Raw genomic sequence first — 19,964 nt, 5'->3', positions numbered from 1 at the left:
ATCTTGGTTGTGTTGCCAGCCACGTCCATCGTATCAGCTACTTCGGACTCTTAAGGGGTTGTAGATTTAGCTGGCTCATCAGTGATATCTTCAGCATGACCTTCTGAAGATGGTGGACGTTCAGCTGTCATTATCTCCATCGCGGGAGCTTCTTCCCTAGCTTCAGTGAATGAAACTTCTTGTTGAGGTTCAGAAGTTTCATCAGTGGGGCCCAAGGTATCAACCGCCAGTAGTTGGTACTCTTCTTCAGATGCACGACTGAAGGGTTCAGTCGTCGATTGCTCTGATTGAGCTGTTGCTGCAACAACATCGGTTTCTTGAGGAGCAGGCTCAGTTGATGGTAGAACGAGAACTTTATCAGTGGCTTTGAATCCTGAGGATCCTGCACCTGCATCAGTAACTATCGGGACCCTCATGAACCCTTGTGACTTAAGATAGTCAAACGCTATCTTGTCAAAGTCATGTATGACATTCCAAAGTTTGGAAATGTCAAAGATATTGTACAGTGCTGCCTCTTCATAGACTAGAGTGTCTGTAGATTCGACGACATTGAGGTCGTCGATCTGAGAGCACAGAGCTATTTTGATGAAGGTGAAGGTGAGTAGACGATGGAGATTGTGGTATACTTTATAGGCAGGGTTAAGGCCATGGATGAGAAGGTCGAGGTAAGTAGTGGCCTGTTTAGACAAGTCTTGTCTGAAAGCTTCAATAGCTTTTTGTTGTTTTTTCAGTGCCTGAAAGAACTGGCACTAAAGGGAAAGAGGGTTGGATGGCTTTTACTTTGGTGGGAATCTTTATGGAGATTCTACCGGATTTGGGTAATGGTTTGGACTTTTTAGGTATGGTGCGAGGACGACGAGGAATGTTTGTGGGAGCAATGTGAGGAATATCTGAGGGGATTTCTGTTGTGGGAGAATAGGGTTTTGATACATCAGTTGGAGACGATTGAGCTTCAGTCTCAACTTATTTCGATTCAGAAATAACCTTCAACTTGATCTTCTTGGAGGTTTTAGAGCCTCATTTTACCTGCTTGAAGAGGCGGTAGTGATCTGTGACTGGAATTTGTTCAGGCCAGAACACAGTAACATGACTGGTGGCCTCGAGGATGATTTCAGAAACCCTATTCCCTTATCGGAGCATCGCCTCGAACTTTGACTGGAAACTTCTGAATGATTTTGGCCAAGATCTTGTGGCCAAGCTTGTAGAGTGCAAACTTTAAAGTCCCTTCAGGGGGTATCCTTCCGAAGCGTTGTCGCCTTCAGAATTTCATTTGCCTCCTTGTCTGGGATGGAGGAGGGCATATGGCCATTGTTTGGCAGGTTTTATAGCTTGCGGACTGTTTCAGAAACATTGATCCTCACTTTCTCTTGTTCCTTGTAGTCCGGAGACGTGAAAACATTGATTTTGGTGACAAAATCACAGGCAGTATCTATGGCGAGCTTCTCATAGAATTGGTTGATGGGAGTCTTTAGGATGAAAGGTGCTTCGGCAACGACGAGTGTCAGCCACCCATGTCTCGCTAGGATTTCATTGGCTTCAGTGTATCCCTGCTATTGTTAAAATGTTGGTACATCCAGTGATTGTTCATATCTCACTTGCTTCTCGCTGTAGCTAACGGATGCCATTTTTGTATGATCTGGAAGTACATGAGATGAAATTTCTCACAGAGGATGGATGTGGAACTTTTAGGGTTAGAGGCATGAGAGAATGAAGAAAATGTCTAAGTATAGAACTCAATATTTACGAGTTCTACACTGTATTTATCTCATGTACATATAGGTCCGCTTTTGACTATTTAGGGTTCCCAACACTACTACAGAAAAGCTAATAGACAATGGGCATTGCCTATTGTCTATTAGAGAAAATGTCTGTTGTTATAGGTGGTAGTGTCGTAGGTGCTTGAAAAAATGTTGTCAAATATTAGAATAAATGCTTCACTATGAAAGCTCGTGTTCGAACTTTGTGATTTCACTTCTGGTGATTCGCTACCAATATATAAACTATCAAAGAAACTTATAATGTAACATGCAAATACTTACCAGTAGGCCTTCTTGAAGAGCCAATTGCTTTGCAATTTCTATTGCTTCATCGCCCGATATCTAGCATTGACAAAAGTACTAACAAGAAATGAGGAATGTTAATATAATTAAACCAATAGTATACAAATAATTTTCAACTGACGCATAAATGTTTTTAAGTCATAAGGACTACTTATTATGCTTATGCATCTTAGATCAACAAACAAAATTGCACGGCTACTTGGCAGTTGACACCCATATATCGTGCACACATGCAGTGTAGAAGCTACGGAAAATGGTTGGGGTAAGAAGCAGACCGCTATAACTTCATCCACAACTTGTAGATCTAATTTTTTTGGCATAAAACCAGCTCCAAGATAATTAGCTAAGTCAAAGACTAGATCCTCACAAAAGCTAGGCAAAGTACAGCATATAATTTAGACAAAAGTACAGAAAAGTGTATAGATTCGCCAATCAGCTAAAATGAGCAGCATAAATAAAGAACTCCATTAAGGGGGAGTCTCTTCTCACCATAAACTGTCGTGCATCAGGCTAAGCAGACCTATTAAAAAATGTTATAGATTCATGCTATATAGCTTCAAATATTTTGCAATACAATCATAAAAGGCAGTACAAGATTCTAGATCTCTCATACATAAAAGCAAAACAAACTATCCTCTAAAAAGTTCAAGCTTTAAGTGAACCCCAGTACCCAACAACACTCAATATGACATAGTTTTGCACATAAGCTAGAATGTTTTTGCTTTTAAGAATAATCAGATAGCAGCAAACTAGACAAACTGAGCTTCAAGTACAAAACAATACAACATTGTTAAGCTAACTTTTTGACCCACAGTTTAGCCATGAGCACATTACTATCTGTAAACTAAACGGTATCTTCTACAAATTCATAAATTATCGCTATAATCAATTATAGGTTACAATACATCATTTATAGTGAGATTTTATACCAGTCCGTACTCTGGTGGAGTAAATGCCAAGTTTGTAATGTAGCTTTTCCCATCTCTACTATTCTTCATCAATCCAAAGCACGACAATCTGAGATTGCTATCCTATAAGATACAAAACACCCCAATAGGAGGAATAATTTCTTTCAAGCAAGTCATCAAACAGTTTGCAGGCATATACCAATAATAAAGGAAATAATGAACTGACCTTATAAGCACGATGGAAGTGACGGCAGGGCACGGTGGCGGCACAGACGGCGACGGTGAAGGCTGGGCAAGGTGACGTCGTCCAGGGCACGGTGGCAGCGACTCAAAGCTGGGCGAGGGCTATGTGAGACATAGTGAGAGAAAGAAAGAGATCTAGATAGGAGAAAATCAAATCCCTTACCTCTCTAGCAATGATTATCGGACAATGGTCTGGCAGCGGAGAGCTTCACCGGCGGTCGCGAGGAAGTGGAGCGGGAATGCTAGGGCAGTTTCTAACATTTCATTTCTGACGAGAACTCACGAATATTCTATAGGAAAAAATAAGTTTAATTAAGAAAATAGTACTATGCGTTTTCCTTCCATTTGAATTTACATATTGTTAGTCGTTAATTTTAGGAGAAAACAAGTTTAATAATTATTGATTTGGTTCGAATTGGATTAATATAAAAACAGACATGAATAATCATTTTTTTTTAAAATAGAAAGCGAGAGAATTTTATGATAGTTTTTCTTTTTAAAGGGTGTAATTTCATTATTTTTTAATTAATTTTTTTTAAATAACATTATACATATAACCATGGACGATTGGGTCCAGTGTTATAGATTATTTTTAACATTCCACCTATAACCACAGACACATGAGTCTAATGTCTATTAGCATATTTTCATGCTAAAAGACCACAGACAAACATAAGACCACAGACAAAATACTTACGACCACAGACTTTGACAAAAACCATTGTCGTATGTGTGATTTCGTATCCAATTTTTGTTGTAGTGCAACTTTAGTTTTTCAGTTTCATAACTTTAGATTTTTTATTGCTTTCTAGTTTTTAGAACTTGAATTGGATTTCTGCGAAGATTGAAGATTCAAGATTTTTCATTCAGTTTTATTTAATTTAGTTTTTATAATTGCGTTCTTTTTAATTATGTTTTTTATTCATTTTGCTATGTCTGACTAGTTTTCTTTATTTGAATCTAGGGTTTGTAAATAGTTAATTGAATTCATGTGATTAATTTGTTAATACTTATTTGTCTTCCAGTTTGTGATTATAATTCCTGGTGCTTGAATTCTTGTTAATTATCTGGCCAATAGTTTGCGTGTTTAGATATTCGGTTTGAGACCTAGCGGAGATAACTGTTTAGCGGATTCAGGAATGTATGATATGATCTAAACCTTGAGACCTATCAGAGATAGGTGGATCATAGAGAACTATTCTTATGTGCTTTTGGGAGTCAATAGATTTTCTCGAGGCCTAGCGGAGATAGAGAATTTAATAATCTACGATCGTTGCTGCTCTAGCGAGAGTAATTGATTAATTAAGTGAACTCTCATCATAATTGGATTAAACTAGTTAATAGGATTAATAGATTGATTATGTGGATTTAGTTAATGAATTTACTACCCTAGGATCGGTCGTTTTCATTATTTGAATTTTTCTCTTGAATTTTATTTGGTGCTATTTGAATTTAGCTTTACTTAAATATTCTTCATATTATGTTTGTTTGTCTACTGTGATAGTTTGTTTAGAGAGTAGTTATGGTTATTTCGGTTTTCAATCCCTGTGGATATGATACTCGGTTACTGATTATTTGCTACAATTGCACCGTGTTAGTTGCGGTATTTTGTTGCTAAGAAATTAGTGATCAACTTTTTGGCACCGTTGCCGGGGACTGTGTAGAAATTTCTTTAATATTTCTTATAGAACTGAGCAGTACTTTAGGCATTTACTGTTTTATTTTTATTTTTTTTAATTCTCATTTTTTTCAGGCACACTGCATACTATGGCTACTGCCGAAGACGTTCATGCTCTAAAGGAGCAGCTGGAGAAATTACTGGAAGTTCAGAAAAATCTGGAGGAGCAGAAATACCCTCCAATTAATGAGGCATTCATACCACAATATCACTACCAGGAACCTCATCGCGTCAATGCAAATAATTTCGAGCTGAAGACTGGTTTGATCACAATGGTCCAGCAGAATCAATATGGAGGACACGCGATAGAAGATCCTAATGCGCATCTGGCGCATTTTTCGGAGCTATGCAGCATGGTGAAGATGAATGGTGTTTCTGATGACATTATCCGTCTTCGTCTATTCCCTTTCTCACTGCGAGATAAAGCGAAGTCGTGGTATTATACGCTGTAGTTAGGAGAGACTACTATGTGGGAAGACTTGCCTCACGCGTTCCTATTCAAGTTTCATCCTCCTAGCCTCACCTTGAAATTGAAGATGAATATTGTGAAGTTCCAGCAGTTTGAGGGAGAGAAGCTGGCAGAAACGTGGGAGAGGTATCAAGAAAAGCTTAGGAAGTGCCCGAGCCATGGATTCGATGAAGGCACGCTCGTAATTATGTTCTACAATGCTTGCGGGGAACGTACACGGATGCATATAGACACAGCTCCAGATGGTTCTCTGCTCCAGAAAGGCAGTTACGAGGCGTGGGGCATCATTGAGAGTATGGCTGCTACGAGCTATCATTGGCTATCAGAGATAGTACAATTGAAGAAGGTGGCAGCTGTTTCCAGCTCTGATCCTATGGCAACGATTGCTACCCAGCTGGCAGAGTTGAATGCGAAGATAAATGCGTTGACTGTTGGCAACCTGAGCAAGTTGTGAAAGACCCATCCGACGTAGAAGACGCCAATTATTTCAATGGCAGAAATTATGGGAATTTCCAGTGGGGACAGCCAGAAGTGTATAATAGAGATCAGTAGTTTCAGCCAGGAGAGCGCCCACATCTAAATCTGACATATGGAAATCCGAACAATGCTGTGCAACCTCCATCGGGTTTCTCAGTTTCTAGTGGGGGAGTCATTCAAGAGCAAATGTAGGGGTCGTTGGATGAGACATTGCAGCAGATTCTGGTAAAAATATCTAGTGTGGAGACAACTGTGGGAACTAAGATTTTCAATCTTGAGCATCAAGTGGAGCAGATGGCGAACATAGGGAATATTGTTTCAGCGTTGTCTAAGCAGGTTAAGATGTTGGAGAATCAAGTTGGGCAGATGACCAACCAAGCAGCTGCGCAGCACAAACCAGGCCAGTTCCCAAGCAACACGACTGTCAATCTAAAGGGACAATGCAATGCGATTTTCGATGGCGCTCTGTCCCCAGAAGATGAGGAGACGATCGAAATCTTTCTGGCAAGCTGTGAGGAGATGAGCAAGGAGAACGAATGTCCAATTGAGGAACCATACAATGCTCATGTTCCGCTTATGGAATACATCCCTAATGCTCTATTCCCCCATAGGCTAATGAAAAGGGATGTGCTCGAAGAGCAATGTGTGATGAAGCCTGGTAAAAAAGTAGACGCCGAGGGAGCCAAGCTCGAGGTTTTACATGGTAAGAAAAAGAAGGTAGTTGTCCACACCGAGAAGATAGGTGATGAGAAAGAGAAAAGTCCGCTACCAAAAGATGTGTGCACTGAGCTGCCAATGAAGCTACTTTCGAAGAAGAAAGATCCGACTAGCTTCACCGTTGAGTGCGTGATTGGCGGGGAACTTTTTCCCAAAGCTCTTTGTGATTAGGGGCTAGTGTCAATGTGATGCCCATCTCTGTTTTAAAGCGTTTGGGAATTGGAGATCTCAAGCCGACCTCGATGGTGATTCAGATGGCAAACCGATCAAGAGTGAAGCTGAGAGGCAAGCTTGAGGACATCTTTGTGAAGGTTGACAAGCTCATCTTTCCAATGGATTTCTTGGTCTTCGAAATTCCTAAAGATACAAATCCGTCGTTGATTCTTGGTCGGTCATTCTTAGCTTTGGGGCGAGCTATGATAGATGTGCCGAATAGAAGCTTAATTTTTCGCGCAGCTGATGCACATGAGTCCTTTACCTTTGTTCGTGTTGGGCGGTCTGTCACGCCCCCTGCATTTGATGTTCATTGAGGCCATGAGGTATCGTCGAGCTCTAGACGTTAAATTAAGCAGTTGTTGGGAGGTAAGCCAACCGTTTTCTTTGTTTTGTTTTTCTTTATATTAGTTTCTTTATATTTCTTCATTTTCTTTTAATGAGGAGTAAAATATGCGTAATACAAATATGACAGCACCAGGGCCGCCAGCGCTGGGAACAAAGGCAAAACGAAGGGTCTGAATAAGGTGCTTCGAAGAAAACGTGAAGGATAAAAGCATCAGGGCCATTTTGGGAAAATTCAGATACTACATGTGATAGGGCTGAAGAAAAGATAAGATGAGCAGCGCTGGGGATTGAGCAGAGCAAGTGCAATTCAGATAAGGTGCACCGCTGGAAAACCAGTGGTCGACAATAACTTCGGAAAGATTCTCTCTAACCAACAGGGTGTCGGTATCAGTCGTGTAATCACTATTTTACACTTGTATTAGGCAGTTATAAATAGAAGGAACACCGGTCATTGTAAACACATGCTATTTGAATTTCAATACAATTCTCACTTTTTTTTCTCTTGCTTCAACTGCTGTCGCTTTTTCTACCGATTCATCAACACACTGAAGGTCATGGAGGACACAAACATCATCAAAAATTTGATGGGAGATTTCGCAGGAGAGGGTAGAGCCCCCGCTCGTAACACAACTACTACCGTCACCAATGAGGGAATCAGGGTTGAAGACTCCATGCCTATTGGTCCGCTTAGGCCCATACTTCCAGGGCTGCAAATGACCTCTACTGAACATGGTTCAACTGCATAAGGAACGGGGCTGGTTAACGTTACTATGACTGAACAGATGTTGTCTTTTCTGAGCTACGCCTGTATGAGACAGGTGTTGGGAACGTCTACACAACTGCTGAATTTAGGGCTACCGTTAGGGCTGGGGACATCAGAGCTGCCGATTCAAAACTGTCGCAGCCCGATCCCCGATGCTAGTGATAGCGTGGACCGAGTATCGATACGACTATTTTTGAAAGAATAAAAGACAAGAAGAACTAGATTGAACGTCATGCGGAAGCTCGCATCAAAGTATGCTAAGGAAAATCATCACGAATTAACTCAAGGGTAAAAACGTCAACGTCATCATAACTTCATAAATATCAGGAATTTCACGAACAAAAACAAAACGGGTATAGCTCATTTTTCATAAGGAAGAATAATATTCAGAGTATCGCAGCAAAAGGCAAACCGATTATATGTATGAAGACACATAACCGTAAGTAAATTGCTTGATTTTAAAAGAAAGCAAAGTATCTCAATTATCATGACTCTATTAACATAAAAGTAAAACGGAAATATAACTACGTCGATTGAAACGTTCCCCCACCAACTCCAGACCAATCTCGCTCCTCGCTTAGCCTGCACATTTAGAAATATATGCAGGGCGTGAGTACATAATACTCAGTGGGCAAACAAGAAAGGCGCTCTTAGAGCTATATAGGTTTGAAGCTTGCCACATCTCAGCAATACACAGGAATAAATTTAGCATAAATGAACCTGTGTAAGCAGTTTTAATAAACATCATAAAGAAATGAACGAATGACAGCTGTCAAAGATCTTAACATGCATGCACCACATCTACAACTCATCATCATCAAAGGTACTGAGAAGTAGGCCTCCCTCTCAAGTACCGCGACGGGCCGACCCGAAGACGGCTCACAGTCACCTCTGTGTACACAACCGCGCTTGTAGCAGGATCCGAATTCGTCTCATCTCATCAGTAGAGGGTAACATACAAGCTCAACATCAAAAATTGGCAAGTCAAACAGTTCTCAAGCATCATTTATCTTAAAACATTTGATAAATTCATAACATCATCAAATCATTTTAGAAAGCTCGAATGATATACGTATACTCAAAATATTACCCACCTAAAGAAATCAGGCGACTTACTTCTTCGTCTCGCTCGGGCCTTCAAATATCATCATCATCGTCATCGAAGGTTTATGTGATAAAACAAACCTTAGTCAGAAACTCATTTACTAAACCAATCTCGTCTCAAACTATAATTTCTCACTCAACGTCTATTTACCCAATAAAACTCAATCCCTAGGTATACCTAACTTCTAAGGATTCACACATCCTACTCTCGACTTAACTCTCAACTCGGATCAAACTCATAGCAATCAAGCACATAAACAAGCATAAACACTTAAGCATATGAAATTCACACATAGTCGTAACCTATACCAAAAGAAACCTCTTTGAGTCTAGTTTCATTTTAAAAAAAGTAAGATAAAAAAATACAAGTATTTTAGGATATATGACTGTTTGACTACAGTCTACCATATTCGGCAGTTTTTGGCAATCGAAAGATTCGATTTTTGAAAAATAGTAAACGTTGCCGAAAAGGTTTGAAATTTAGTGGGTACATATATAAGACACTCGTGTCTTAACAATAAAAATTTGGTTTCCAAAACGTTAAGGAAAGATACTGAAAAAGGTGACTCTATTGGCTACTCACCGAACATTTTGGCAGAACGTAGCAGTTTTGGTTTTACATTTTATAAAAATAGTAAACAAAGACTAAATGACTTGAAATTTTACTAGTGTACTCAAGACTCTCAAATATACTAACCATAAAATGTTCATGGTATTTGGGTAACAAAAAACCCCCCGAAAACAGTAGGTCAGTGCGTCACAAAAATGACTCCGAACTCAATCACACAAGCGAACATGCTCAACTCAACATTCCTTCAAAGCAAACGCATCAAAGCTCATTTTAAACACTTATAGCACTCAAAAACATTCAAGCACAACATAATACTCATCATACTCAATCTCGACTCTTCTCTTACACTTAAACTCAAATCTCAAGGAAAACGTTTCAACGAACGCATCATTTCAATTCTCTTCTCATTTTTATGCTCAAAATTACTCAAATACTCAAACATGATCTCATACATCATATAACTCATTATGCACACATAGATTCTCTTTTTATCATGCAAACTAAACTCTAACAAAAACTCACGTATCAACATAAATTCTTAATAAAGCATGACAAACGTTCACATAATGGTCATAAAGCAATTAGACCTCATTATATCATTCATCAACTTCTCAAAATATGAAAACTCAAAAACTCATATAAACTAAACTAAGTCAAATTTTTACTTAGCCCACAAAAGACCTAATCAAGCATAATTAGACACTAATACCATGCTCAATTACATATATCCTAAACCAATTCACTTATTAACACATAGGCAAGAAAGTCCTAATTTTTATTAAACTAAACTCTTTGAAATTTTATAAACACACATGAAACCTTAATCTAATCATAGATCTATCAATTTTAACCATTTAAACTCACATATAAACCATCAATTTACAATTTAGGGCATAGATACACAAATCCCTAATTTTATTAAACTAACTCACCTCAAATTCGTCAATTAACATCATATACTCAATCTACTCCATCAATCATCATCATAAACATCTCATAGACTCATTCTCATCATCAATTCATCACTTAATATATCAACTCACAAATTCCCAAATTTTGGGTAAACTAAACTCATCCAACTTTCACATCTCAAGGCATAGCCTTTCACAACACACGTCAACCATCACCAAACATCACATAGATCTCATTTTTCACCTCAAATCAAGGAAAGAAAAAGAAAAAATTTTGAAGGGTTGAGACCCATTTTTTTTCGAAAATTTGGAAAACAAAGGAAGGGGTGATTTCTTGTTTCAATCTTCCAAAAATACTCACATATAACATCATACAAGTTATATCTATGGATTTACAGATCACTTACCCAAACTTACACAAAAACTCACACTTTCTCTTTCTAACTTTGAAACCAATCTTCAAGGTGTTTAGGTAAAATTTTGAAGGTGATTTATGTGTTTGGCATAATTTTGTGAAGCTTCGAAGGTTTCATTAATGGTTGACAATGGTGGAAATGTGAAAGATGAGGGAGAGAGAGAGAGAGCTCGAAAATGGGGTGGAGGGAGAAAGAGAAATATTTTGCAAGATTTGTGAGGATTTGGTAATCTTAGAGAGATTTGGCAAATCTTAAGGAATATTTGGCATTAAATGCCTTGATCTCTCTCTCTAATCTCTACACTCTCTCAATTAATCCACTTGGCAAGTGGGTAATTAGGCACATGCTCAAATGAATAAAATAATAATGTGAGAAGGGTGATTGAATAATAACCATAATAATTATGGAAATGTTACTCATTAATAAAATACCATAGCATAATTATTCATGTGACCAAATAAAATAATTATAGTACTAATATTAGTGCACTCGCTCAATTATAATATTCCTCTTCAGAGTAGACGTGCAGCGCTGTCCTTCTTCAGAGTAGAAATTCAGGTGTAGCCAGTGTAGAGCTGGCCTTTTCCGCGCTGGCGGCAAAGTCAGAGTAGAAAATGTAGCGCTGAAAACAAAGACATTAACACCCAAAAATCAGTGTATCCGCACAAGCAACCAAAACTTAGATTAATTAAAATGCGATTTTATTAAAAAAGAAAAAGAAAAAACCTAAAGAAACCCTTGAAAGCACAAGAAAAGTAGACTAAGGGCCGAGCCTCATTAAAACCTTTCCACGGAAAACCCAATGGGAAAAACCGCAGAAAGGAAAAAGAGTACTCGTCAAGAGAAAAAACTGAAAAAAGGAGAGAGCGGAAAGGAAAGTTTCCGGAACTCCGGCCTAACCATCGTCCCCAAACAAACCCGGCTCACCTCCCAACAAAAGAAGCAAGGGCAACAAGGCCGGTGAAACGCCGTCGCCAAATGCCCAGAGCCGAAAACCAAGTGACACGGCCGGTTATACGCCGTTGCCGTAATCACCATCACAAACCACGACAGGGAGCAATACGGCCGGTGAGACGCCGTCGCCGTAAACTCCCAACAGAGAAGCTCACCAACAGGAATCACACGGCCGGTTAGACGCCGTCGCCGAGAGATCCCGTCCAGAAACATAAACCACGACAGGGAGCAATATGGCCGGTGAAACTCCGTCGCCAAAAACTCCCAACAATGAAAGAAGAGTCCACCAAACAAATCACACGGCCAGTTATACGCCGTTGCCGATAGATCCAATCGGGGGGGCTCGAAAGTCTGAAAGTTTTGGTCGGTGAGACGCCGTCGCCAGAAACTAACAAACTCAAAAAAATCATACCAGAAGAAGAAACCAAACACAGAAAATGGAAGCAAAAACCGTTCACCCAAACGAAGAGCCAGTGCCAAAGTCTCGACGAAAGAAAAGCAGCGCACCAACTACTCGACCAAAAACCAGAACGCCACCCCAAAACAGTCCAACCCTGTGAACTAAACGAAGAGCAGGCGCCAACGTATCGACAGAAGACACCCCAATAGAGCTCCAAACACCAACAGCTTGACAAACCAGAAACATCCGCGCACCAAACGCTCGACCGAAAACCATAAAGGAGCAGCACACCAACTGCTCGAAGAAAGGTTAAAAACAGCAACTCCAACTGTTCAGCCCGAGCAGGCCAGAAAATAGCCCCAACCCCTCTCCTAGCAAACCAATCAACGTTTGATTCGAACATGGCTATGAGTGGCCATGTCTAAAACAGCCGCTTGTTTAATCTCATTCAACGCAAAAGGCCACCATCCCTCCAAACGGTCCTGGTTCGCCATTAAGTCCGCGACGCAATTACCTTCGCGAAAAATATGCGAAACTTGAATTCTAAAATCCGAAAGAAGAAATAAAGTTCTCTTCCAAGTTGCCAAAAACCTCCACGGAACCTCCACAGAGCGCGAATTCAGGAGACGAACAATATAAGCTGAGTCCGATTCAATCCAAAGCCAGAGCCACGCCCTTTGGTGCGCAATATTGACAGCATAAATGACCGCTAGGAGTTCTGCTTCAAACGCAAAACCGATTCCACCCTTGAAGTGGAAGCACCCACGGATCCAACCACGGCAGTCTCTAAAGACCACTCCAGCTGCGATACTGCCCGGAGCCCCTAAAGCCGAGCCATCAGTATTGGCCTTCATCCATTGTCCAGCAGGAGGCCACCAATGCACTTCAATCATTTCCGGAGGAGGCGCCGCACGCGAACTCACGCCGATACGTCTCAAAATGAGATATTCAGTCCAAGAATTATTTGAGGTACCCAACTTCGAGAAATTATTGTCCATTTCTTTGAAAGCAACCTTGACAAAGTTGGTGATACTTCGAGGCTGGTGATCCCGATCATTGAAAACCACTTGATTCCGAGCATCCCAAGTTTTCCAAAGGAGATTAATAATCCCGGCTTTCCAAAAGGAAGCCACTTGAGTGCTGAAGTCCGAAGTCCAAGCAGCGACAAGAGCACTATGAATATCCGCGCAAAGCAAAAGCTCTTCTTTATTAAACCAGCTCAGAAACTCCTGCCAGGAAATTTTCGCCGCCGCGCAATTCCAAAACAGATGATCTATAGATTCCTCCGCTGAACAACAAAAAGCGCATCTGTTAGGCCCCACCAGGGTGCCATTACGAATAAGATTATCTTGCGTGGGCAATCTTCTATGAATAACTCGCCAAGCGATCAAGGATCGTCGGTCAGGGATGAAGCGTTCCCAAATCCACGAGCCCCAACTAACATTAGGGAAACGACCACCATTAGCAGCATAAGCCGAAGCAGCAGTAACTTTACCAGAGATAGACGATTTCCAAAATCTCGAATCAGCTCCTCCCCCAATCGGCAGAAGCAGGATGTCAATCACAATATCCGGAAAGGTGATGACGAAATCCTCAGTGAAGTGCCACACTCCATCATAGAAAAGATCGTCCACCGCTTGGTTCAGGAACTCATGCATAAAGACGGGAATGTGAAGTTTATCAATCAACTTGTATCCGAGCCAGTCATCCTTCCAAAAGTAAGTATTGGATCCCGTTCCAATATAAGAATAAGAATTGTCAACAAGCTTATTGACATGCCTCTTCATACCAGTCCAGATCGGGGACGCCGCGAGGCCCGACTTAGCATAACCAAAAATATTGAGATAACGAGTGCGAAGGATAGCCGATGCGAACTCAAGCCCCTGCACCATCTTCCATGCCATCTTCATCAAGAAACTATCGTTCATAAGGGAGAACGAGCGAATACCCAAACCTCCTTCCTTTCGCGGCGCACACACCCGAGACCAACTCACTGGACAAGAAGGTCTCTTATCGACGTTACCAGTCCATAAGAAATTTTTACATTTTCTGTCCAGACTATAAATAAGAGACTTAGGCCAGCGATATATCATCATAGAATGCGTGACCGAACTTTGAATCACCGAACGAACAAGACAGATGCGTCCCGCCATGGAGAGATGCATCCCTTTTCCAGCGAGCAAATTTGTTAACAATACGATCATGTATGCTCATGAAATACGAGGCTCTAGTTCTACCAGTGAACAGAGGCACACCAAGATAAGTGACCGGGAGAGAACTAACCGCGAACCCTAAAGCATTCATAATCCTGTTCCTGGTGGCATGCGCCACCTTAGAAGAGAAGTAAAGATGGGACTTCTCGGGATTGCAAACCTGCCCAGACAACTCTGCATAGAGATCCAAAATCTGCTTAATCTTCATGGCATTTTTCACAGACGCTTTACAGAAAAGCAAAATATCGTCTGCATATAATAAGTGCGTGGGAAAGTTGGAGCCGCGACTGTAACCCATAGGGATTAAATGCCTAGAGTGAACACAATTCAAAACAGGTGGCTAAGCACATCTTCAGCAATACCAAGCAGGATAGGCGAGAGAGGGTCTCCCTGACGCACCCCTCTCGAACATTCAAAGTAACCACTGAGCTGGCCATTATAGAGAATGGAAATGCGCGCAGAGCTAAAGATAACACCAATCCATCTGATGTAACTCTCCTGAAAACCCTGAACACGAAGCACCTGTAGAATAAACTCCCAACTCATCGTATCGAAAGCTTTGCGGATATCAATCTTGCAGGCAAAGTTAGACTCGTGGCCTGTATGATTCATGCAATTGAAACCCTCCGATCCAAGAGCAATGCAGTCATGGATATTACGGCCATTGATGAAGCCGAATTGATTCTTGGAGACGCAAGCATCCGCCACCACACTCAATCTAGTAGCCAAAATCTTCGAAATAATTTTGAAGAAGAAGTTCGACAAAATGATAGGACGAAGGTCAGCCATAGAATCCACCGTATCTTTCTTCGGAATCAAAATTAATAAGCAACCAAAACTTAGAAAAACACAAAACAAAAACGTAAAGTAAAGAACGAGAAAAACAACAAAAACTAAACCAACGGTAGGTTGCCTCCCACCAAGCGCTAGTTTTAAAGTCGCCAGCCTGACTTCAGTTCTGACCATCAATCAGGATTGTGCAGAGCTTGAGACTCCACCACCAACAGATTACTCAAGTGCCCATAGGAGGATTTCATGCTATGATTGTCTCCTCCAAAATTCTCCTTAGCATTCTTAGTGTACAGCTCGGCTGCACCAAGGTCAAACACGTCCTCGAGCAACACATCGTCTTTCTCCCGAAATAGCTCTGCCGAGCTGAACATCGACCTCTCTTTTTGCTCTTCTGGGCAGGTGCTCATCAATTGTTTACCTCATTTTTGGGTTGTATTTGTGGGTCTTTTTGTTGTGCATTCGAGCATGCTTCGTATCTTTTAGTTCTATTCTTCACTTGCTCGATGTTATTTGGTGGTGTAATTGTTGTGTTGCAGAAATCGGGATCAATCGAGCTTTTTGGCATCATTTGGGATCTTTTGTCGATGTTATTTGGTGGTGTAATTGTTGTGTTGCAGAAATCGGGATCAATCGAGCTTTTTGGCATCATTTGGGATCTTTTGTGAAGTAAAGCGGACAGCCACCGCCGTCCCACGGCGGCCGCCGCCCCCACGGCGCGCGCCGTGCACTTTTTTTGTAAGAGCCAGCGAAGGGAGTATACGGTTGCGCCGTATCACGGCGCCGCCGTCCCACGGCGACCGCCGTCCCTGGGCATTTTCGGTAGTTACGATTTTTCCATTTAAAATCCCATTTTTAGGGTTTTCACCCCATTCTCGACTCCAACAGTCTCCTAGGCGATTTTTACCTTGTTTCCTTAGTTTTAGAGTCATTAAAAACATCATCAAACTTCTTTTGGATTGTGGATTGAAGATCATGTTAACTTTTATTTCGTTGGATTAAAGTTTTGAATCGTACTCATTGTAAGAACTTGATTGATGTTTTCCATAGGATTGAATGTTTGTTTAATTCCCTTACGTAGATTATTGATGCTTAGTATTCAATTGATTAGATGTCTATTCTTTTATCTCGCTTTGATGATCGTTGTCTATGGCTGTTGATTTAATTACTGCTTTCTAGATTGCTAGTTAGAACCCTAGTTTTATTTGCCTTCCTGCATTCTATCTTTTGCCTAGTTAACTTTATATGCTTTATTTTAATTATGCATTAATTAATCGGAGAGTGAATGACAGACCCAAACTTCTGATTAGAGTGTTTAGGATTTCTTCCCGTTCCTTGTGAGTAGCACAGTTAAAGCCCTGTTAAGCCTTTCGTATGAGACGACTTGAGTTACCTTACTGCACTAGGACGGCCTCGTATAAATTCGAGTCCATCCGCTAGGTGTTTTTGGATTAGTCAAATTTTGGCGCCGTTGCCATGGAAGGCTTTAGGCGTTTAGTTGTGTTGCATTTATTTTTTGTGTTTATTTTGCTTCTTTCTTTTAACTTGGTTATTTTCTCCCTGCGGTGCGTTTGATTTGGTTTGCTAGTGTTATGTATGCAAGGTCGCCGCAGCTTGAAGAGAAAGCTAGTGCCTTACTTCGACAACATTGACCGACCTCGTGAGGTCCTGGCTAGCCTGGAGGAGGAGTCCGAGTCCAGTTCGAGAAACTTTGTGGAATCGCAATATCAAGAGAAAGATTGTGAAGAGGGAATCGTTTCCAACTTCATTCAGGAAGCCATTGAGGATACACGTTCAGTATACTCTGAAGAAGAAGAAGAAGTTCATTCCGATCCGGACCAAGAAGTCATGGCGGAACAGAATGTGCAGTACATGGGAGACTTTTGCAGGCCTGTTATTGGGAACACTAGCACTTCAGCGATAGTGCTTCCCACGGCAATCCGAACTTGTAATCTGAAGCCCAACGATTCAAGCTTGCTACCGCTCTTTCATGGGATGCCGAGTGAGGATGCTCTACAATTTATCCGAGACTTCTGCACTCAAGTGCAGACCTTCCCATTACTGGATCTCACCGAGGACCAGTTGAGACTCAAATGCTTACCTTATGCACTCAAGGACCGGGCTAGGACGTGGTTGTTGTCCCTGCCGCCAAACTCCATAACCACATGGGGAGAGGCATGTGAGAAGTTCATGCTCAAGTACTACCCTAATCACAAGACACAGGAGATTAGGACCCAGATAATGTACTTCATGCAAGGAGCCGATGAACCTCTCCACGAGGCTTGGGAGAGATTCCAAGAGCTCCTCCGCCAGTGCCCGCAGCACCAATTAGCACCTGTGATGTTGATGCAGTTCTTCTATGACGGATTGATACAGACGGCACAGTTCATGGTGGACAGTACAGCAGGGGGTAACATTGCCCGGAAGACAGCCGATGAGCTCAAGGAGATCTTCAACACACTTGCCGCGAGTTCCCAACAAAAGTCGACGAGAGGAAGGAGAGTTGAAGCTAATGCAGTAGCTCCAAACAATGAGCTTCAGAAGCAAGTAGAGGACTTGATGAGGCAAGTACAGCACCTCAGGATGAACCAGGTGGAGGCTCCACCCGTTCGCGCGCCACCAGCAGAAGGTTGTGGCATATATGGCGAATTTGGCCATGGAACCAACGAGTGCCATCGAATGGGGAAATTCACACATGAAGGAATGGCAGAGGTCTATGCTGCTGAGGGCTACCCAGGGAGGCCTCAATTTGAACAGAGGCCCGTGTTTAATCAAGGGCAACAAAGCTCTAACTCGGGTTGGAGAAATTAACAGAATTCGGGATGGAGGAACCAAGCTCCTGGCTAAGGGTCAGGATCAAACCAAGGCAATCAGTTCTGCCGACCTCCACAGCAATTGGGGTATCAGAACCAGCAGCAGTTCTACCCATGTCAACAACAGTTCTCCTTCCCTCAGCAGTATAATTACCCTCAGTCATACCAGCAACAACAACCCCCGCAGTATCAACAGTACCAGCAGTTCCCCATGCACCCACCGATGTAGCAAGGGCAATTCCAACAACCGCAGCAGCACCAGAATGCACCTCAACAGTTTCAAAAAGCAGTGCCACTGCCACCCCAAAAGCCGTTTCTCGAGGATACTATGCAGTCCTTTATGAAGATGACCAAACAGAGCATGGAGTCTCAGTCTGCCACTATCAAGCGTCTTGAGACAACCGTTGGGCAGCTCTCTGGGACATTGAATCAGATGCAACAGCAGCAACAGCCAGGGAAGCTCCATGGCCAAGGATTGCAGCCCCACCAAGCTCAAGCAGTTACTGTCTTACGTAGTGGAAAGGTGGTGGACAACAAAATGGAAGCCCTTGTGGAAAAACCCCCAAAGGAAGCCCGCATGAAGGAGCAAGTTAAGGAGCCACTGCAGCTAAGAGAAGAGGAGAAGGAGAAGGAGTCCGAAGTGAAGCTCCACAAGGCTGTCAAGCCATCTAAACCACCGATCCCTTACCCGAGCCGGTTGAAGAATGAGAAGCTGGACCAACAATTCACCGATTTCTACAACATGCTGGCAAAAGTGAATGTGAACTTACCTTTGCTGGATGTGATCAGGAACGTCCCAGCATATTTGAAGTTCTTCAAGGAGTTGGCCTCCAAGAAGAGGAGGTTCGAGGCCAACAAGAAGATTTTGGTGTCCGAGGTTGCAAACTCCGTAATGCAACAGCCCTTGCCGCCCAAGTAACGAGACCCAGGTAGTTTTGTGATTAGTATTGCCTTGGGAAATTGTAAGGAGGCCTCGGGGATGTTAGATTTGGGGGCTGGAATCAATTTAATGCCTTACTCTATTTTCAAACAACTAGAGTTAGGAAACTTGAAACCCACTCGCATGTGTTTGCAATTAGCCGATAGGTCTGTGAGGTATCCTCGTGAGGTAGTTGAGGATATCCTTGTTAGAGTGGGTGGTTTGATTGTGCCCGTTCATTTTGTTGTGTTGGAAATAAGAGAGGTACATGAAAATGGCAAAGAGCATACTCTATTACTAGGAAGACCATTCATGGCCACTACTAACACGTTGATATATGTTAAAAATGGCACCATTAAAATGACCGTGTTAGGAGAGTCAGTGTCTTTTTCCGTACATCATAATCGTGCTACGCCATCATCTTCATGCACTAATGAATGTTCTTACATTGATGCTATTGATGGCTTGGCTGAGATGTTCTTTGTGCAGGAGCAAGAAGTTGTTGAGGTTTTTGCAGGGTGAGCGGACATGGAGGAGTTTGCCCGTGAAGCCGAAGAAAGAGAGATGGCTCACAAGGCTAAGCTCCCCATCGATGAGGCCGTGGTGATTGATTATGCCACAAAGAGTAAGCTGAAGTTGGAACTCAAGTATGTATATTTGGAAAGAGAGGAGGAAAAGCTAGTGATCATATCTGCCGAGCTCACTCACGAGCAAGAGCTGGCGTTGATAGAAGTATTGCGGAAAAATAAGGCAGCTTTCGAATGGGGTCTTGCCGACATCAGTGGCATTAGCCCCGCCACGTGCATGCATAGGATCCACCTGGAGGAAGGAACGAGGCCCAAGACAGATGGCCAAAGGAGATTGAACCCCGTCCTCATGGAGGTGGTGCGCAAGGAAATACTCAAGCTATTGGCGGAGGGGATCATCTACCCCATCGCCGATAGTAAGTGGGTAAGTCTGGTGCATGTGGCGCCGAAGAAAGGAGGGATCACGGTCAT

At 42.1% G+C, this 19,964-nt stretch overlaps 1 long non-coding RNA gene across 3 annotated transcripts; it reads right to left on the bottom strand.

Moving 5' to 3' along the window:
* Window positions 1-1,234: 1,234 nt before the first annotated feature.
* On the bottom strand, window positions 1,235-3,556 carry LOC130996843 (uncharacterized). Of its 3 annotated transcripts, none has more exons than XR_009092842.1 (5): window positions 3,375-3,556; window positions 3,195-3,302; window positions 2,990-3,091; window positions 2,040-2,117; window positions 1,235-1,636 (listed from the first exon to the last, which is right to left on the bottom strand). It is a non-coding gene; the product is annotated as an uncharacterized LOC130996843 (long non-coding RNA). The 3 variants fall into 3 exon arrangements; XR_009092841.1 differs by having other exon boundaries at window positions 2,040-2,099; window positions 3,375-3,554; XR_009092843.1 differs by lacking the exons at window positions 1,235-1,636; window positions 2,040-2,117 and adding an exon at window positions 2,136-2,580 and having other exon boundaries at window positions 3,375-3,553.
* Window positions 3,557-19,964: the final 16,408 nt, after the last annotated feature.

Source organism: Salvia miltiorrhiza, chromosome 8 (assembly GCF_028751815.1).
Source record: "Salvia miltiorrhiza cultivar Shanhuang (shh) chromosome 8, IMPLAD_Smil_shh, whole genome shotgun sequence".
NCBI classification, from domain to species: domain Eukaryota; kingdom Viridiplantae; phylum Streptophyta; class Magnoliopsida; order Lamiales; family Lamiaceae; genus Salvia; species Salvia miltiorrhiza.
The sequence above is the reverse complement of the archived record's forward strand: the minus strand, read 5'-3'. Positions and strand labels throughout refer to the sequence as shown.